Here is a 21,557-nt window from a genome sequence, read left to right as displayed (position 1 = left end):
ATAGTGCCAGCTCACTTCAGAAAGACCTGGTTCTACTTGATCTGAGTTGGCACTGGGATTGTTCTTAAAACTCCCCAGACTATTCTGATGAACTGTGAGCCACTAGGCCAGATAACTTTGAAGTCCCTTTAAAGATCTAATATTCTGCAATTTTGAGAAGTTTTCATGTCATTTGATCCAACAGCTCACTCAGCATAACCATCTCTGGTTATTTGAAAGGCAGCCTCTTTTTTTTATGTCAACATTCATGTTGAAAGACTACTCATTGTTTTCAGAAATCTTATATTCTTTAAAAGTTTATTCTCCAGCCAAATTTGTCCTTGGAGAAACAGATAATAAGTCTGATCCCTTATATGTTTGATGACCTTTCTGATATTTGAAGAATTATTTTATGATTCAGCCAAGTTATCTTTTAGGGCAAAATATCCCCAATTTCTCATCTCTGTAATATTATTTCCATATTCCAGCATCCTGCTTATCCTGCCCTGGGGATAAACTGCGTTGCCATCACATCTCTATGAAGTGTGTTCCCAGAAGTGAACGCAGTCTCTTGATAATCAAAGTTGAGGAGCCCGGGGGGCTTTGGTGATTGAGGAGCCCGGGGGGCTTTGGTGATTGTCCTTCTGTCAGTCCAGCTCTTACTGAGTCCTTAATTTTGGTAAATAGCTACTTACTGACCAACAGTCACTGGTCTGTAGCTACATCCACTGATAAATACAGTTGATGACATAATTCCTAGCATTTTTGAATTCTTATTATGTACCAAGCATGGTTCTAGTGTTTAAATATATAACACATTTGATTCTTGCAGTAATCCCATGATCTAGGTACCATTATTATCTTCATTTTAGGGCAAAAAGAAGAAGCATGCCAAGGAGCAGGGCAGGTAGGTCTCTTGCCTCTGATGTCCCAGTGAGTGGAGGGCTAGAGTGTGAATGATGTGAAGTATCCTACTGCAGAAGACGTCTCCTCACCTATGGAATAAGAATGTTCATTTCTAAATTCCTTGCCACGTCCAGGTCCTTATGATTCTGTGTAAATATTCCAATAATAGTATGTTTATACCAGTCACTTTAATGTACTATATCCAAATAAAACAGTCTTCAGCCTCTTGGGCCTGTTTCTAAAGTAATAACAAAGCCAGGAGCTTCTTATTTATTTTATTCTAAATTACAAATACTATTGAGTGAATTTTCACAGGAAAATAGCCTTTTTATTTTATAGTGGTGCATACATGCATACAGACATAAAATAACAGAATTTAGGTTCTGTTCATTCATCTGTCATCTCAAAGTCTGAGGGAGTCTGGTTTGAACGTTGATATATTTCGTAGAATTCTAGAACTCCAGCGTTCAAGCCTTGTGGCTTGTGAAGTCAGTCACCATTGGTGCATATGAGTGGAAGTTGGGGGTTGGAGAGATTATTTGGAGGAATAAGGTTTATTATGCTTATGCTTAAATAGGTAAACTAGATTGTAGGAGATGTGCTCAAGTTTGTTATAATTACATGCTGTTTTAAGAAACCTGAAAGTATTATAGAGGCTACTTTCCATAAAAACAATTTATATGCTAATTTTGTTATTGTTATTTATTCTTTAAAGTAGATTTTTTTAATGAATTCTGCTAGACAATTTTATTTAATTTGCCAAATAAATTTTCTAAAGCATAATTTTATTATTCAGATGGGTGTTTCTTAAATTGACTCAAACAGAAAGTGTCTGACTATATCATTGAAAAATCATTTGAAGAACCCTTGTTGATATCCAATAATCCTTTGTGTTCTCACAGTTTCACCAGCCTGAAAAATATGCATTGATTCTAACTCTTCATGAATATTATTTCTTAGTCCTTGTCTGGTTCATTCTGAAAGGTCAGTCTTTCTGTGTAAGACTTCTACACTCTAGGTTGCCAGCAAAAACCATGCTGCAGGGAACATTTCAGAGAAGAATTGACCTGGTGGACCCTACTTTCCATCTGATTGCTTTTAGCTTCAGATATGTTTCTATGACTGATAACAGAATGTAAAGTATACAGGCTGCAAATGAACCATGTCTGTCCTCTGTGAATCTTAGCCTTGAGGGCAGTGTGTCTGCCCAGACTCATCTGTGGTCTGTTTGCCAGCTCGGCTCTGAGCCAATGTTGTGAGCAACTCAGCCATCAGCTGTGATTGTGTATGCTGAGGCTTAGTGGTCAGTATTGCTCTCTAAATTACTGGCTTTATGAGTTTAAAGAATAGCATAGTCTTTGATATGAAGATCAGATTTTCCCTTTAACAGCAGTGAGTTTTCCCTTTAACAGCAGAATTTTAGGTTTTCATTTCGAATGAGGACTGTTGCTTTCATGGTACAGACTGACTTTGTAATGACACTGCTCTTCTTTGGAAGTCTTTGATTTTTAGTTTTAGGAAGGATGATTTACCATCTTACAAAACTTCAGAATGAGAAATTATGACCGTTGTTTCTTTTTGTTGACTTTCACTGTTACAGTCATAGATTCATATGCTTGGGAGGAGGGTTCGAGGATCTCTACCCCAGCCACCTCATTCTATAGATGTCACTGCCCAGCACTGTGTGAGTGTCTCTCTTACATCTCCCCAGGACAGGGAAAGCTCTGTGAGGGCAGGGACTTGCTTTACCTTGGTTGCTGCTGTGTTCCCAGCAGGTACCCGGTCAGGATCACCAAGCTCTGAAGAGCCTAGGACTTGGGGAAGGAATAGGCTGAACCAGGATCGTCCAGCCAGCAAAATCTGACCCCAAAACTTTATCTGCTGACTACAAACTTTGTGGCTTTTCCATGATTTAAAAAAAAAAAAAAAAAAAAAGATGTTTACTTGGGAATCTTAATTATTTGGGGGCTTTAATCTGTAAAAGATGAGCATCATATACAGTTTATATTTATTAGGTACTGTTTTCAGGCATATAAACTACTTACTGAACCCACATAGTCTGCAACTCAGTTACTAAAAATATTTTTAATCCATGTTTTTTATAGATGAAGGAACTTGGGCTTTGAAAGAATAATTTACCAGGGGTTACACAGAGTCAAAGCCAGGATTTAAATCTGTTTTTTCTGCCTCCAACTTTAATGATCTTTCTACTTTTGCCTTTTATGTGTGGATTGATGTTTGTCAATATGAAGAATTATCCAGGCCCATAGTTTAACACTTGCTTAGCTCAGTGCGTTACATGTTGCAGACTTTGATGCCTGGAGGGTTTAAGTGGTACTGGCTTAGCATGGAGGTCTGTGTTTGAATGGCAAAGAGGAAGCATCACTTCCCACTTTCTTTCACTGTGGTGATCAGCCTTGGCCCCCTGTGTGGTGTTATTTTGAGGGGCATTTCTGCTACCTTATCTTTTTCTCATTTTTCCATAATTGGACTAGGATTTGCTCATCTTGGTCCTAAATGATTTGCAGACTTTAAAGTTTTCCTGCTAGATTTTTAGTGGATAGCCCTGAGATGGAATGATATGAAAACTTACTTGACAGTCTCTAAGACCTAGTATGTCATACAGGGTGAAGTAAGTCAGAAAGAGGAAAACAAGTATCCTATGCTAATGCATATATGTGGACTCTAGAAAAATGGTACTGATGAACCTGTTTGGAAAGAAAAAATAGAGACGCTGAAGTCAAGAACAAACATATGGACTCCAAGAGGGGAATGAAGTGGAATGAATTGAGAGATTAAGATCATCCTTTCTCCAGTGTGTGTTCTTTGCTTCTTTGTTTTAAGCTAATTGTCCATATGTGTGGGTTTATTTCTAGGTTCCTAATTCTGTTCCACTGACCTGTGTGTCTGTTTTTGTGCCTGTACCATACTGTCCTGATTATGATAACTTTGTAGTTTAGTTTAAAATCAGGGCATGTGATGCCTCCAACTTTGTTCTTATTTCATTTTTTAATTGTGGGTATTCCAGTGCTTTGTTTTGTTTTGTTTTCTGGAAAGATATGTTAGAAACTTTGACCTTTAAAAATTGTGACCCTTAAGAAATGGAACTTTCAGTTTTTAGCAGAAGCTTTTCTTTTTCCTAGCAGTATACATATATATATGTATTTATATTCTTTACCTGATACTGAATCCTTTTATCGTTCTGTGTAAAGTATACATTTAGCTAAAGGTACTAAGAGATTCAGTGGTGGTTTTATTACTTCATTCTTTTGTTCTTTCTCTGTATATTTTTAAAGAATCCTAATGAGATGTTGTCATCCAGGCTGCTCTCTAAGAAGGTACAGTCCTCACTGCATCTTCCGTTTTGTTCTTTCTTTTCTATTTTTCATTGGTTGAAGAGTCAAGGTCAGGAGAATGGAGTGTATTGGCAAGTAAAGGCACTTAATCCTGATCACCTTTTCTTTTCTTTCTCTTGGCTTCTTCTGTGTTGTTGTGGTTTCCAGGACTGGGGTTTGTGGGAGATTGTCTGCAGAGATGGTCACCTGTAGTTCTTCCATCCCCGTGTGAACATGCTGTCGCACCCATCAAGAGGATGGAATTATCCCCGCCCCCACCCCATGAAGGCAGGGCTGGCCTCTATGACTGAATGTGGCCAAGGTGACATCATTAACAATTACAGACCTTAAGAAGGGACGGTTCTGAGCCTCCATGTTAGGAAGGAAGTGCAGGCTCTCCTGCTGGAGGGTGAAGCCTGTCGTGGGAGCACCGAGGCACTGCAGCCAGCACCACTCCCCGACAGGGGAGCAAGGCCCGGGAGCCTCCAGCCCCAGCAGAGTCCCGCCAGCGCCATGGAGGTGTCTCCTGAGCGTGCCCCCCAGAGTCACAGGCAGACACGGTAGGACTCAGTGTAAGCTGCTGACTTTGGGGCAGCTTGTTGCAGAGCAGTAGGTGAGGGAGACAAGGCTTTCATATCTTCCAAGTCTTCCTCCTTTCCTTCTGTCTGGTGTCTGTCCAGGTAGACCAGAGACCTTGTCTGGGACCTCCTAGCTGATTGGTATTTTTTGTTATGGTAAAAATTTATCAGCTGTTTCCCATTTTGTTTTCACCAGCTTTGTATTTGTCCTTACTTGGAGCAGATTCTTTGTCTCCGGAAAAGTCTCTGGAGGTCAGTTCTCTGGGGCATGCAGTGACACTGCTTTCTAGTAGGTGTTTACAGGAGACAAAAAATTGCTCCTCTCTTGCAAAAGAGAAACAATGACAAATAATCTGACTCTTGTTCTCTGAAGAGTAAATTTCCTGCTGCCAGAATAGAGCGTTCTCAATTCTCAGACTCTGCGTGTAGCTGGTGGACAAGCAGCAAAACAGAAGGATCTGAGATTAAAAAACTAGAGCAAAGGCCAAGATCCAGCGTATGTTTTCTGTTCAAATTCTAAGTTTTCTGAAGATAGTTATTTAGTTTTATTTTAAATGTCTGGTAGGATCTGAAACCATTATTTTTAAACGTACAACTTTTAATTTCCTGACGAGGATGAATGCCTGTTCTGAGGCCCATGTATCAGCCTCTATATGCAATTTCCTTTGAAAACTCAAGGTAGTATTTTTCTCATTTTGTTGTTAGTTTTTTATACTTTAATTAAAAGTTTATCATCTTTCCTGTTGTCTTTCTACCTAACAATTCCTTTCCTCAAACTCAGTTGAATAAAGAAGTGTCTGGGATGATATTTGATGTAAAGTTTAAGTATCAGATGGGTAGAAGATGCTGGCTTTAGAGGATCTAGTTGCTTTTCTTCACAGGACTGCATGAAGCCCACCTTAAAGCCCTGTTTACTGTTTCTAAGCTTGTATCATTATTAGTGGCACTGATTCCTAAAGTCAGTAGTCAGTGCTTAGAATACATATTTTGCTGTGTAATGAAGATGGTTTTTGAGAGGTTGCGGGGAGGAGACCATTTTCTAGGTAGGACAGAGGGGAGTGATTTTTAGGAGCAAATTATCTTTCCTTAGTTTCATTTAAAAACAAATATTATCTTCAGCCGTGACTAGGTTTGTGCCGGGGGTCACGTGCTGCTCAGCCTTCCGTACTGTGTGGTGTCCGGCCCCACACAGGGGGCGATCAGTACGTGTCTGCGAATGGGTGGCGAGAGGCCAGCGAATCTGACGGTGGAGATGGGGTGTTTCTTTCTCTTCCTTCTGGGAACCGAGAGTGGGCTTGGTTAAAGATCAAATGCTAGTTCAGATGTGAACTGCGGCAGTCTTGTTAATATGCATGCATACAGGATCTTTGCATTTCTTCCAAACAATGACAGAGGTCAAAGCTGGATGCGTTTTTAGTTGTGTTGTGGAGTGTCGCGTTTATGTAGGAGAATACATGCCTCTTACGGGCCTGAGAGAGACACACTAACAGACGAGGAGCAGGGTGAGGCTGGTGATCACACCACCCCTAAAATGCCAGGCCCTTGTTGTGTTGTCCTGTGGTTGTGGAATTAATGTGATTTTCTAAGAGTTGTTCCAGAGTAACATTCCATATTAAGAACATCTCAAAAGAAGCGGTACATTTGGGGAAAAAAACACAGTGTACTACTTGTAATTAGAAAAAAACAGCACTTTATTGTATTTCTTACTTTTCAAAGTCAGGAGCTAAGATTCTAGATGAGGCCCCTATTTTAGCAAAAGGGGAGCTTCTGTGCTTTATGATGCTTTCTTTTCTAGTCCCCATGGAATTCAGGTTTTGCTGTTTTATGGAAGAGGAAATGAGTAGTAAGTGAGATTAATAATGAGAGTTGTTTTTACTGGGGGGAAGCATCGTTTAATGCAAGGTAGTAACATTACTAAGAAAAATTGCATTAGCACCATCCTCACAAGGAAGGGTTAGCAGGGTTCTATTTCCCTCTCCTGTGGAGCAGGCTGGAGACAGGGTATGAAGGGTTTCCCCCAAGAATGGCATTTGTGGTTTTTCTTAGTGATCTCTTCTTGTTCATGGCCCAGAGTGGATGCTGATTGTTTGAAGGAAGGACAGTGTTTAACTGTAATGTATGAGATCACGCTGGTGGCTCTTCTTAATGTACTTTACTAAAAAATCACCTGAATACTCATTGGAAGGACTGATGCTGAAGCTGAAGCTCCGATACTTTGGCCACTTAATGCGAAGAGCTGACTCATTGGAAAAGACCCTGATGCTGGGAAAGATTGAAGGCAGGAGGCGAAGGGGATGACAGAGGGTGAGACGGTTGGATGGCATCACCGACTCGATGGACATGAGTTTGGGGAAACTTTAGGAGATGGTGAAAGACAGGAAGCCTGGTGTGCTGCAGTCCATGGAGTTGCAAAGTTGGACACAACTTAGTGACTGAACAACAACAAAAAAGCACCTGGTTAAAATCCATGCCTTTTCGAAGCCATACTTAGAAAACTAATTAATTTGAAGCAAAAAAAGAAGGGAAATCAAAACCAGTTTGAACTATTTCTTTAGCTCATTCCTTAAACTTTACAAATTGCCTGGACTTACAGGGTCATGGATTCTGAGGGGAGTCCAGTTCAGAAATCTTGGCTGTTTAGCAGAGGAAGTTCAGAGTCTCAAACGGAAAAATAAAAACTCAAGGTTCACATGGTTGACTAAATCTGCACTTAAAATTGTTTGTGGTCGCTGTTTAATGGCTACATTTTAAAATTACTCTTTTCCTTTCCTTTGGGACGGGAGAGGGCAGGAAGAATCAGAGTTTTCAGTCAACTTTTTGAACGCTGCGTCTTTTCAGCAGAGAGGTAAGGAGTGTATCCTCTGTCTTTCTTATAAGGAATTTATTCTCTGCACGAGAGACAGAGCGGGCACATAGGCCCTTTCCTGCACCCCTTCCCAGCTCCCTTCTCATAGCTGTTTTGATGGCTCGTGCTTTTCTTCTTCGCCTGGGGACGGGTCACCCAGAGGTGACAGCGGGCCCTCAGACTCTGGTCCGCAAAACCTCCCACTCTCCTCCGGCTCTTCACCCGCGCTGTTCCGTCCGCTTCCCAACTCCTCCCTGCCGCTTGCCCAACTCACACTTGCCCTGCACGCCCTCCCTTAGCTGGCCCGTCCTCTGAGAAGCCTTCCCTGTTGAAGGTCAGCTTAGACAGAGGCCCTGTGTGATGGGATCGCCACACCCCCAGTGCCCGACACAGAGCCTGGCACACACCTGGCCCCCGGCTCCTCACTGGGCACTTGGAGTGAGCACTGAATTGTGCTGAATTGTGTGACCAGAGAAACCAGTGAAGGAAGAAATGACCCGTGAGAGTGGGGACTGACCTGGGTGGTGAACGTCTTCATGGGATTTCGATACACACGCTACCTCTTCCCTTCTGTGTGTCTCTTTTTCTTACAATAACTGATTCATTCATCCAGCAAATACTTTTTGAAGGTCTGATACATTTCAGCCTTATTCTTAGTGCTAAAGATGAAGCAGTGACAAGTCCCTGCCCTTGTGCAATCTACATTGTAAATGGACTCAGTGGATAAAAGTGGGTTAAGGTGAATATAGACATTAGTTGGTAGGGCAGTGAGGAGGCCAGCTTGGTGGGTAAGGTAGGTTGCAAAGTCAGACTTTGAATGGTTCCCCGTAAGAACATAATTTTACTTTGGAAAGTAGGTGGGTAATGAAGAAGTATATATAGCTTTGAGCAAAGGAGACTTTTAGTCTCTAATTAGTATGCAAAAACTGAAAGCAAAAAGACCAGCTTACACAAGATTGCCAAAACAGGGGAAATGATATCTAGCTTGGAACAGGGCAGTGGCAGAGGTGAAGAGGACTGGGCGGGGGGTGTGTGGTGTGTGTGTGTGTGTGTGTGTGTGTGTGTGTGTGTGTGTGTGTGTGAGTGAATTTCTTTTAAATTCAACAATATAGTTTCTAAAGAAAATTTCCTAGGTGGTGGACTGTCTGGATAGAGGTGATGAAGGAGACATAAATGAAGACTCTTTAGAGCCCAGAGGAGCAGCCGCAACACCAAGAAAGACAGGGGCAGTAGTTTTGGATGGAATTAAGATATTTTGTGTAAGTTGCATCTGAGATTACATCAGAGTACATTCATTCAGTTGATGCTTACTAAGCTCCTGGGAGCGCTCTCTCAAGCTCTGGAGTCGGAAAGACACTGGACAGATGAGGTCCCCACTGTCATGAAGTTTGCATTCTGATGGACACACAGACGAGGGGATGGGCCAGCAGGTCAGAGTTGGGAAATCTTCTATGACAGCAAAATTGGAAGTCATGGGAATGGTTGGGGGGTTTGGGACTATGTAGCAGATAATCCTGTATGTGTAAATTGTTATATCTAGAGTTTGGTGTAATCCAGCAGTCACTGCCATCCGTTATATAGTAGTTGATAGCAAAATAAAGAGGTAAGAGAAGATCAGGGAGTTGCTGTGGATCTTTTAACCAGCTATATTCCTTTTCTGCATGTGGTAGAAAAAGCTGATTTCTTTGTCTTTAAATTCTAAGCTGTCATTTTATTAAAGTTCAGTAACTTAATGTTTCTGCCTGCTTATTACTTGGCAACATCTCACTAACTCATCGATGTCAGTTTAGGCTGGTCTCCAGCAAATGCATGAAGGGAACAGAGGCCAGCAATTGAGATGATTTTTTAAACAGGTTTAGCCTGGGAGAGCCTCTGTGGGTTCAGGGAGGTGGTGCTGGAGTCAGGGGAGACTGAGTCGAAGCTTCTCCGATGGTCCCGGTCTCAGTATCGGTCGTGAACTGCGAGGTTAGCATCTTGGCTCAGAGGTAAGGATGATTTGGCATCAGCTCCTCTGTTGCCATCTCAAGCTGTTTTTTTTCGTCCCCAAGAACAGCACTTTCAGTGGGTGTGGAAGTGGGTGGGCCGTGAAGCAATGGTTTGCATCGCATTGCCTGGCTACCGCTTGGCATTTCTTCCTTTTTTCTTCCTCTCTGCGTCATTGCCACTGGTGGCACTAATTTTACTTTCCCCTCCACCGTTGTTTCACCAGGAGTAGCCCAGAGTCTCAGCGTGATATTTTCTTTGGAATTGTGGCAGTAGCAGTGTTCTCAAGCTATAACCTGTCCCATCTTACAGGCTGAATGCTAGAGAAATTCATAAAAAAAAAAGTCCCTCTCACTGGAACCTACTTTTGAATATATCCTAAATGAATATGCACCAGGTGCCCCAGTCACAAAAGTAGGGGTAATGGAACCTAAGGTAGGAGGGTGAAGGAAAGAGTGCCCACCCCATGGCCTCCAGTGATTCCAGAAATCAAAAGCCAGCCTCCTCGAAGGAAGTATAAAGGCTTTTACCCCCTTAGGGCAGCCTGTGATTGAGAGACCTGGTTTTCATCTTTCTTCAGATCACAACCGAGGAAATATGTAATGTTAGTTTCTTCCAAGCTCTGATCCTACTTCCATCTCCTGCTTTATCTATTTCTGTCCCTTGTCTGTTTGTAGTGTGTCTTTTCAAAGCTGACTGTTTTCTGGGTTTCCTAAAGAAGAAAGAGTTATTGGGGCTTGTGTTGAGTTAGGCCTTAAAGGACAGGTAGGATTGGGGTAGGGTGGAGGCTTCTGCCAGACGTGGTTACAAAAGAAATGACATGATTGGGAGCCAATAAGTAGAGCGTGTTTTGTGTCTTGAAAGCTTAATAAAAGGTTATTTGGCAGAAAAGAACTAGGAAATTAGGTTTTGCTTGAAGATCTCCTGCATGGGAGAATTCAGTTCACTTTGTGTCTCCTATGATTTTTTAATATACGTCTCCTCCGCCCCAAGCTGGTACCTTTGCCCAAGCCCACCTGCCCCCTCCAGGTATTACACTGTTCCTGTCTGCTGATCAGGCTGGCTCTTTTCTATTTACTCCCCTTTTTCTCAGGAGCTCATACTACTAGCCATTTGTCCCCTCACTTCTCATTTTATCCACGTATTCATTCATTCCTGTCTCCATTCATCCGTAAGTTCATTTGTTCTAGAGACACTTGTCAAGCAGTATTTATCTTTCTCACATTATCCTTTTTATGCCTATTATTATTAGCTTTCATATCAAACTTTTACATATCAAAAGAATGATTTTCTGTGTAACTTTCTTTACATGTATAAGTTACAGTCCTTTACTTGTGTCAATGTGGTTGTGGGAACCACGAGCATCCAGAGATGTTCTGGTATGTAGACATAGAAGTTGCCTTTCAGATTAATTCCTGCCTCAGGGAGCATGAGAGGAGATTTAAAAACCAATAAATGGTTTTTCAGTGACAGTGTGTGGGAGAATCAACTCTTCTCCAGAAATTAAGTTAGGAGAAAAAAACTTGTTCTTAAAATATATTAATTGATTTTTATGTACTTGGCTTTAGTACGATCGTTTGTTTATAAAGGGCTCCTGTGCTTTGCAGTGTTTATGCCTAGAAATTTCATTATTTCGTAAACAAAACAGTGCCCCGGACACACTGGGAGCTATTACTGTACCTGCAGCACCAGAGGGAATGGTGCTGGACACGCAGAAGGAGGAGACTTTGTTCCTTTCCTCGAGAATTCTGGGTGTGTGTGTATGTGTGTGCACACGTGTGTGTTTAGGGGTATGTGTTTGTGCTTCTCTGCTGTATGTCTTGTATATCTTTCAGGCTGTTGCTTGGTTGAACATTTAATAGATCTTCAATACAGAAATGCCTATGGAACTAACTTGTATTACACTGAAACAGCTGACTAAAGGATCCTCTAAACAGCCTTCTGTAAAATCAGAAAGTGCACTGGATGATGAAATCCAGGAAAGACGAAACATCACCTCCATTTACATACAAAAGCATCTGAGGAATGTGCCTGGCAGCTCCTGCCTAAGTGTTCCTGCCCGCACTCAGCGTTCTCTGAAGATGAATAACAGCCACAGTCATGTTGATGACTGTGTCTAGTCTTTTCCAAGGGGCCGGAGCACAGAAGTCATTTATAGTCAGATACCTTCCACTTGCACCTGAGATCGTGCACAAAAGAAGCGACGTTGTGGGTCGGTTCTGAGAGGCAGGGCTCTGCGTGGATTTGACGCAGCAGGGTTTTTTCCCCTGAGGGCCTATTTGTCGTCTTGCATGCCAGTGCAATGGAAAACATTTCAGAAGTATGAGTTCTGGTGTATGCCCTTAATCTTACAGTTTGAGTGGGAAAACAAAACTGCCAACATATATACAGCAACTAGCAAAGGACACAAGACATAATTGGTGGAAATTATGGAATTTGCATAGCAGTGCTTAAGAGTTCAGAAAAGGAGAGCTTGGCGGGTGTACTGCAGCACTCCAGGGAAGCGCTATGAAGGGCATACATTTGGACTGGGCCCTGCAGATAGCCGGGTTTAGACAGAGGGAAAGGCTGCCTATGGCCAGGAGGGAAGAGAAGAGCAGGGTGGGGAGCTGTGAGCTCCCCGCGGCCACCCAGGGGATATGGTGGGACCCTGGGGACCCTGGGGACCCTGGGGCGAGGAGACTGACATGGTCCTGCCCTGACCACTGCTGCTACTGCTTGCTCTTTGGTGCGTGAGACTGAGCACTGTCTCATGATTTTTAGGTACATTTATTCACATCTGTAAGCTCTCTGGGGGGAGGGGTAAGGAGGATGGAGGAGGAGGGGAGGGAGGGAAAGATTTAACATTTGTCCATTTCTTAAAGATCAAGTTAATTCTTGGTGTAACTCCATTCTTACCCCACTGAGGGGAAGCCTTTTAAAGGCCATCTAGAGGAGAGAAATCTCAGGTTACCAGCTGTGACTAGTGTTTTTATTGTGCTGGAAAGAGAACATATGAGAACATGTACGTTTTAAAATTCCAATTAACTTTTTAACTGTACCTGCCAGCTCTACAAAGTCGACCAAGCAAAAGAAGAGTGAGTGAGGCTTCTTTAAAAGAGGGAACAGCCTGCTCCTTGTCGAGTTAGAGCATCTCTAAGAGACTGCCACATATATCTAAGTCCCCCTGACATATTACTCCCACATCCTTGTGGGTAGTAAAGTTAAATTTTTAAAAATGTTCTTTGATCTTCCACCCACTGATCTAGTAGACATTTAAGTTCAGTACTGCAGCTGGGAGAAAGGGAGGTTGAAATATAATTTCTACTGTAAAAAAAAAAAAAAGCTTCAAAAATCACAGTCTGTATGTCTGCACTGGTTTAGAAATTATAACAATAAAGTGGCTTCCGTTTTAGAAGGTGTTATTAGTCATCATGCTTTAAATTACATGGCGTTACTATTTGTGACCTACTTAAAATGGTTGTCCCTGCAGTGGGAACAATCAGTCTGCAGCCCTGGGTTGACTTGTAGGCCTTTTTTTGAAGCCGTCTTTTAATTGCAACCAAGAGGCTAAACACACATTGCTATAATTTTCTATGGGCTGGATTTTATTGGGTGAAGACATGGAGTAAGTCTTAGTCCAAGAGAACCACTTAGTAAATAGTTACCATAGTAATTAAGTAGCTCCTCCTCAGGATCTATCCTTAAGATAGGACCCATTGTCCAGAGGGATCATCTGTTTATGCAGGATGATTCCTGAAGCAGGAATCAAGAAATCCAGGCCCTGTGTTGACCATGCAGATGCAGTGCTCCATGGCCTCACATAAGTCACACACAGCTTCACTTTCCTGGTATAAAATGAGACATTGCATTATCATCTTACTAAATGTCATATTGTTTTTTTAACTTCTAAGGTTTTTATGGTCCTAGCTATGCTACAGAACTTGGAGGAATATAAAAGGATAAATACAGTGGTCCTTGGTCTCCTGGTTACCTAGGGTACCATTGATTCATCCAGGTAGATCTTTGTAGGCATATCTCAAAATGAATCTTGTATCAAATAACACTGTTGCTTCCCCTAACCCCTTTGGAGCCCCTGTAGAACTTTGGCAGATTTGATTCAGAAATAATTGATCCTGAAAAGAAATACATTAAGTTTACTTGAAAAGCATATCAGAAATTGTGTCCACCTTGTTTTACCAGAGTGAGTGTTCTGAGAGGGCGCTTGCTGGCGGGTGGCAGCAATATGATTTGCTGGGACTCTCGGACCAGGAGGGCTTTGCCCTCAGAGGGTCATGGGGAGTGAGCAAGGGCTTCCTTCCCCAGGAAAACCAGGGCAGGTAGTAATCATATGTGTGTGAGAGTACACTACATGCCTGTGTTTGCACCCCTGCAAGGGGTCGTAAGCCATCTGCAGAGAACTCCAGTACTTTGGCCACCTGATGCGAAGAACCAACTCATTGGAAAAGACCTGATGCTGGGAAAGATTGAAGGCGGGAGGAGAAGGGGACGACAGAGGATGAGATGGTTGGATGGCATCACTGATGCGATGGACATGAGTTTGAGTAAACTCCAGGAGTTGGTGATGGACAGGGAAGCCTGGTGTGCTGCAGTCTATGGGGTCGCAAAGAGTCGGACACGACTGAGCGCCTGAACTGAGAGCACTGGGTGGGTGGTCAGGTAGGAGGAGGGTTCTGCACTCAAGGCTGGATTCTTCCGTCAGTTTTCCTAGCAGGTTTAACATGTACTTCCTTGAGTCTTTCACTGTTCATTTCTTCTTTTGATCAGGTTGCATATGATGTTTTATATTTCTCTCCCAATCAAGAGCTGCTGAGTCTGGCTACTTTTTGTCAGTTGTAAATAGCTGTAAACACATGTAGTTCCAGGTAGTTTGAGGACGTGGATATAGTTTTTTTTCTTTTTTCTTTTTAAAGTTTGCTTCCAGCATCGCTTGTCCTTTGCCCAATAAAACTGTTTTCCCCCCTTGATGTCTTATTAAACATCTGGAAATTTAGAGTCTTCTTAGGAGGTCATAGAATGCCTTTGTGCCCAATTGTGTGATCCAGTAAACACCTGGTATCTCAGGTAGGAAGGAGTGAGAAGTGTGTGCCTGGCTGTTCGATGCCTGGTCCAATGAAGCATGGTTTTGTTTTTGTACCACACCCAGAACTTTGAGCTCCCTGGGGTTCTCTGGCACAGAGGCCCATCTCTGCAGGTTTTCTCTGTACATAAGAATTCTGCTGTGTGGGCATAGTAGTAGTCCTTAATGGACGTGTCATAGTGTACAGTCATAATTGTTTGTAGGTTTCTGTTTTACACTTTTGGGCATTGAGGACAAGAAAACTTACATAGCTTTGTTCTTCTGTGTTTCAGTGAGACTAAGGTACTACTTATATCATTATGAAGTAAAGAAATATGATTTGTACTTTTTAATCCTGTGTGTGAGTATACAGTTTATGGTATATAAAATACTTTCTTAGCTTAAAAATCTTTGGCAAAACAAAATATAAAATATTGAGTTTTGCTGTGCACGTGTGCTAGATGCCTAAAAGGCTATTTGGTTAAAATGAAACTACTTGACCACAAAATTGTGGATGTAGGCAGTTTTAGGAATGAACATAAAACATCTTGGAATAAGAAAGTCAGTCTTTCTAGAGCTGGAGATGTCCGTAGATGAGACATGATTCCCTGGCCTGCAGGTGTCCAAGCAATAACTAGGCAGTTAGTCTGGATATTGAACAATGGATTCAGCTAAAAGAATATTTGGACTAACTGACTTTTAAAGTTTTGCTCAAATGAGCTTCTGTGATATGTATTTTGTTATGATTTAGCACAGATAAGAATGTTGTTTTAAAGCAAGATGACCAGTAGCATATAATAAAGGCGATGTCTTTGAAGATGTCTTCTGCTTCTGCCCATGTTGTTATGTGGCTTGAGAAAGTGCTTTATCTTTGTCATTGTGGTTTAGTCACTAAGTCATGTTTGACTCTTTGCGACCCCATGTACTGTAGCCTGCCAGGCTCCCCTGCCCATGGGATTTCGTAGGCAAGAATACCGGAGTGGGTTGTCACTTCCTTCTCCAGGGAATCAATGTATCTCCTGCCTCGACAGACACATTCTTTACCACTGCACCACCAGGGACTCTTAAAAATGAATAACATAAAGGCCTGTATTTGGTCATTTCTTCTGGCCAGACACTTGATTCCAGATTTTTAAATTTTTCATAATTTGTCTTGCAAACAAATTGTCTTTCAGACTTTGTCCGATACCCAATATGGTCTGGTTCAGAGGAACTTTAGAAATGCTACACCTCAAACTTATCACTTTGACAGTCTCCTTGGAGCCCACTCGTATTCGTCATTAAGTCCTTCCAGACGCTGGTTGACCAGGGAGTACAGGGCAGCGGGTGTGAAGCAGGCTGCTCGACTCTCGAGAGTCGCAGCCACTTAACTTGCAGTCTCTGTCTTCATTCTTCCTTCGCCGCCTGCTCCTCCTGACCTAGAATAACTCTGTTATCACTCACGCTCCTTCATCCTTTATGCTCAAGGATCTTCACGTCAGCTGCCTGACAGTTTTACAGATGTCTGTGGCAGTTGGGTGGATTCTGAAGTTCTGTGATATCTGTTTTTGCACATTGTCTAAGGATTTGTGCTAAACTCTGCTCTCCTCACTTGGCCTTTTTTCTTTAACTGCTTTTCCCATTTTAGTTTTCGTGCATCAAACCCCTTTACTTTAAAGCTCATTATGTCTCTAAATGAGAAAATTTCTCTGACTTGGTATTTTCTTGTCCTGTCATTTCCCGTTTTCCTCTCACCATCATGTCTCACCTCCTCAGGGCTTTTAGGGGTTTTTATTCAGATGGAATAACAGTTCAGGTCCTGGAAGAACTTATGCCCGAGAGCAAGGCTAAGACATCGATACATGCCATAGCCAAACTGTCTTTCTGTTAATATTTTTTCTGGTTATGAAATTTATTAAATGTTTGATAAAGAAATTCTTTACAGTTTTAAAAATGGTTTCAGGATTCCTATATCCCCGTGGTAATTAATATCTTTGAATATTTTCTTCTAATCCTTTTTATCTGTCCGTGAAGCTAAATGATCTGACCTCTGTAATCCCTGTCCCTGCCTGCTTCCTACAAAAGCAGGAACGAAGCACACATAAACAGTATGCTGCAGCTAAAGATCTTCTTTTGTAATTCCTTGTGGGGGAGCAGGGGAATGTGAGCGTGGAGCGGACGACATGGGACACAAGTAAACACTGCTGTGTGATTCTGGGGAGATGGACACGCGTGAACGGAGGAGCCGAATAGGAGAGTGAGGGTGAAAGGGTGTTACCTGCAGAATAACCTGTGAGGCGCTCCGTTACGAGACAGAGGTGGCGGTGTGGGCCCCTGCAGGTCAGGAAACGGCCCACACCAGCCCACAGCGGAAGACACGTCAGAGCTGCTGGAAAAGAGGTGAAGCAGATCTCCTTTCTGCCAGATCCACTTACACAGAGTCTGTCTGTTAAACCTGCTGCAGCAGCGGGGAGGGACGTGCAAGGATGGAGTCCCCACTGCAGGCTTCCTGGGTACCTCTTGGAAGCTGACTGCCACTCACCCCTCTGAGCTGTCTCTGGCATTTAATCCACCCCTATGGAATATTACTTGGTGTTTTTTGTTTTGTTTGTTTACTGGATCTCTTAGGGGAGCTGAAGCAGGTGAAAGTTTGTGAAATGGAAAGAGAAGATTTGGTTCTGATTTTATTTATGTGTAAAAAAAAATCATCAAGGAAGTCTGTATGGAAAGAAAGCAAAGGAATTAATTTAAAAAATCTTTTTAATTCAGTCACAATGGTTGTTGTTGTTTAGTCACTCAGTCGTGTCCGACTCTTTTGCAACCCTATGGACTGTAGCCCACCAGGCTCCTCTGCCCATGGGATTTTCCAGGCAAGAATACTGGAGTGGATCTTCCCAACCCAGGGATCGAGCCCGTGTCTCCTGCATTGCAGGCAGATTCTTTACCACTGAACCACCAGGAAAGCCTAGTCCTAATGGTAGGAATTCATTAAATCAGTCTGTGGCTGCTTCAGAGAAAAAGGTAAAAGAAATTACAGAAATAACTAATATACAAATACTTAAAGTAGATAATAGATCGAGTATATTTAATGCTGACTCCCTTTCTGCAATTTTGCTTTATGTTTTCTTTTAAAATTGGGGTAAAATATGTTTGGCTCAAAAGTGCAAAACATTATTACTGTGAAAATAAAAGCACAATTAGAATGTTGAGACCACAGTTATGATGTGTGACCTTCAATCTGGCAGATGGCAATTGCTAAACTAGGTTCTATATTCTCACCACAAGCTCCCCTTACTCCTGTTCTGGAATGTTTTTAAAGATTTTCTTTTAAATGTCTCCTTATAAAAAGTAAGTCTGTTGTAAATGGACAACATAGAGTGAAATGCTTACTCTCTGAAGAATAGTAGGGAGAAAATGGTTTCCTTTGGTGATTTGTAGCTCAGTTAGTAAAGAATCTGCCTGCAGTACAGGAAGGAGATCCTGGTTCGATTCCTGGGTTGGGAAGATCCCCTGGAGAAGGGAAAGGCTCCCCACTCCAGTATTCCGGCCTGGAGAATTCCATGGACTGTATAGTCCATGGGGTTGCAAAGAGTCGGATATGACTGAGCGTCTTTCACTTAATATTGTTTTAGTTTTAAATTATATATTGGAGATGAATTAAAAAAAAATTCTAGATCTTGGGACTCTTTTTTAAAAAATGCCTGATTTCAGTGCTATTGGCTAACTCTCATTTTCTTTTCTGACTAACAGCATTTTGTTCACATTTGAAGACCCTCAGATTTTCTAGGTCCAGAGGTCTGAATTTATTTATTTAAAAATTTTTTAAATTTAGTTTTTGGCTATACCTCACAGCATGTGAGATCTTAGTTCTTGGATCAGAGATCAGACCTGTGCCCCCTGCAGTGGAAGCACAGTCTTAACCCCTGCACCACCAGGGAAGCCTCTGAATTTTGTTTATAGGAGAAGGTGCATCTTTGATCGGCCTCATCTGTTTGGAGTCTGGAGGGAGATGTGTGCCTGTGGCTGGCCCCCCAGCTGCGTCCTGCGGAAGGTAAAGATGGTTGTGTTCACACACTGTCTGCGCCCAACACGGAAGCGAGAGATGTTACCTTGCGGGCCTTTCTTTTGATTTCTACAGTTCTCATCCTGTACAAGAGCACATTAGCTGTTTTAAAATTGTGTGTTTTTAAGCCATTGACTCAAATCGGATGAAGAATCGTTACTGTAACTAGAATGGCCTGTTACAAAGGTTCATCTGATCATGCTTCTCCTCTGGTTAAAGCCCGTCACCCTGTAACTTGCCTCAACACATAGACAGGTAAACGTAGACTCTCCATCCAGGGCTGCGAGGCTCACGGGCTCTGCTCCCCCAGCGTGCCCACCCCGCTCGGCTCTTGCCCGCTTTTCCCTCGGTGCTGGGTGGGGCCCCAGCCCTGTCACTGGTCGGTGAGTACCCCCCGCTCCTTCTGCTCGCGCCGCTCTGTGGGGCGCACGCCCGGGCAGTTCTCCTTTCACGCTCTTCCTCCTAGTCTGGGGCTTGCCCCCGTCGTCCCTGCATCTGCGCCACCGCAGTGCCTGCCTAGAAAGATGAAAGCCACTTCCCTCACCCCTTCCGCTGCGGTTTCGGTTTGTGATTTAGGTTCCGCCGTCAGACACACCGTGTGAAAGGTACCAGGCATACGCGTGGGCCACAAGGAGGCCGCGTCCACTTGGGCTGACTGCTGTCTCTGCCGGGGTCCCACCTCTCTGTGGCTTCTGTGGCAGATGTCTGTGTGCATTTCCCAGGTAGGGTGCGGGCTGCAGGCTGTGTTAGAGGCCAGGTGCCTCGGGAGGCCTCTGCATCCTGGTCGCGGGCTCCCCGTCCTGGTTGTGGCGGGGCGGGAGGCCACGTCTGCACTACAGCTTCGGGAATATTTCCTGGACAAGCTGCCTGGACTTTTCCTGTAGCCCTTCTGGCAATCTGTCAACTATTTACTGTCTGATAAATCACAGTCTTGAACTAGCTAAGCAGGTCCTGTTTTTCCTGCTGACACTCTGACCAGCGTTGGTGCCCCGTCTCCCCTCCCAGCCAGCCCTTACCCCCCCACCCCACCCCCGGCCGTCTCCCCACTATAGTTCTTCATAACACATCAACAGCCCAGAGTGAGGGATGTTCTTGCTCATTCTCTTGTGGGCTGTCTGCTTCCCTAAAATTGAGGCTCTCTGAGAGTAGATGCTTTGTATTTTTACAGCCGTGCCCTGCCAGACCTAGAACGCTGCCTGCACCTAGTAGGGTCTTAGTACGTATTCACTGAATGGGCTATGCACCTGCTCAAGCTTAAGGATCGCCGCCCAGAGAAACGAGATGGACTCTGCAGACGGACTGCCTGGGGCCCAGAGGAGAACGGGGTTGTCGGCAAGCGGCCCAGTCCTGCACTGTATAGCAGCAGCTGGGCCGATTGCCAGCACGGAGGCAGGGGACTGACACCTGTGTCCAGAAGCGCCTCCAGGTGGTTTTCCTTTTTAAAAACGTTGTTATGTTTAACATCTAAGACTGAGACTAAACAGTCTCTAGAAACAAGTGGCATTTAAAAATTACTGTCATTTTACAAGCTAGGTAACATAGAATTTTCAGAGTGCTTACAAAGTGCCTGCCTGCAGTGCGGGAGACCCGGGTTTGATCCCTAGGTTGGGAAGATCCCCTGGAGAAGGAATGGCAACCCACTCCAGTCCTCTTGCCTGGAAAATTCCATGGATGGAGGAGCCGGGTGGGCTACAGTCCATGGGGCCTCAAAGAGTCGGACACGACTGGGCGACTTCACTTTGACTTTACCTTTACCTTTCTTGAACAATCTGAATTAGAGTGATTCAAAGAATAACAAATTATTATCTTTCCTTGAAGTGTTAGAATTTGTAGATGGACAGTAAACACATGCACGAATACATTAATAAAACAAATGTCTTGACCTGAGTTTTTTAGATCTGATTAATCTAAACCAGTGCTTTCCAAGTGACAGGTCAATATCCATTATTAATGATTCATTAAATTGATCTAGTGCCTTGTGGTTAGCATTTCTTTTATTAAAGTAGAATAGAAAAAGCTGTCGTCTACATAGGACAGTTAAGTAGTATTTCCTGAAACTTTCATTTTAGATACATAGAAAGTGAAGTAAAAGTTGCTCAGTCATGTCCGATTTTTTGTGACCCCACGGACTATACAGTCCATGGAATTCTCCAGGCCAGAATACTGGGGTGGGTAGCCTTTCCCTTCTCCAGGGGATCTTCCTGATCCAGGGATTGAACACCAGTCTCCCACATTGCAGGCAGATTATTTACCAGCTGAGTCACAAGTGTGTATCTTAAATGTACTGGATGTGTGTATCTTAAAGATACTGAATCTTGGTGAAAATGTTATTTCTTACTGAAGATTGAAGTAAAAACTTGAAAAACATAGAGATACAACCGGATGATCTACAGCTCACTAGTCTTGTCTCCACCCAGTACTGCTGCTAAGGCTGAACGTCAGAATTTTGTCTATGGAGAGACCTAATGTATTGTTTTTTAAAACCCTGGGCCTAGAGCCAACACCTGCAGCCCTATTGGACACCCCTATAATCCACTCTAAGAGAAAATATTTACTTAATGTAAAACACTAAACATTAGAAATAAACACACTGCATTTGAAGAAAATGCATTGACAGACCTTGACAGACTGATGTGTATATACTTTTAAACGCCTCGGAATTTATTGTGCTCTATTTGGAAGACATTTTTTTTTGCATCTTTCTACTGACTTTATTTTTCTGGGCTCCAAAACTACTGCAGATGGTGATTGCAGCCATGAAATTAAAAAATGCTTGTTCCTTGGAAGGAAAGTTGTGACCAACCTAGACAGCATATTAAAAAGCAGAGAC

General features: G+C 43.0%; 1 protein-coding gene across 45 annotated transcripts in view; it reads left to right on the top strand.

The window, feature by feature from the left end:
• PSD3 (pleckstrin and Sec7 domain containing 3) overlaps window positions 1-21,557 on the top strand; it is a 540,565-nt gene that overhangs the window by 292,866 nt on the left and 226,142 nt on the right. For 5 of the 45 annotated variants that reach the window (XR_014062403.1, XR_014062393.1, XR_014062397.1 and 2 more), the window contains exons 7-8: window positions 852-886; window positions 7,582-7,643. The exons of 30 other annotated variants lie outside the window; for them this stretch is intronic. The gene's annotated coding sequence lies outside the window, so the exon portion shown is untranslated. Of the gene's footprint in view, window positions 1-851; window positions 887-7,581; window positions 7,644-8,776; window positions 8,903-21,557 lie in introns of those variants that run through there. 10 more of the 45 variants (XR_014062404.1, XR_014062395.1, XR_014062399.1 and 7 more) reach the window with 4 other exon arrangements.

The sequence above is a fragment of the Giraffa tippelskirchi genome, chromosome 8 (assembly GCF_054371585.1).
Source record: "Giraffa tippelskirchi isolate mGirTip1 chromosome 8, T2T-mGirTip1v1.2.pri, whole genome shotgun sequence".
Taxonomy (NCBI): domain Eukaryota; kingdom Metazoa; phylum Chordata; class Mammalia; order Artiodactyla; family Giraffidae; genus Giraffa; species Giraffa tippelskirchi.
This window is presented reverse-complemented; position numbering and strand designations above follow the sequence as displayed.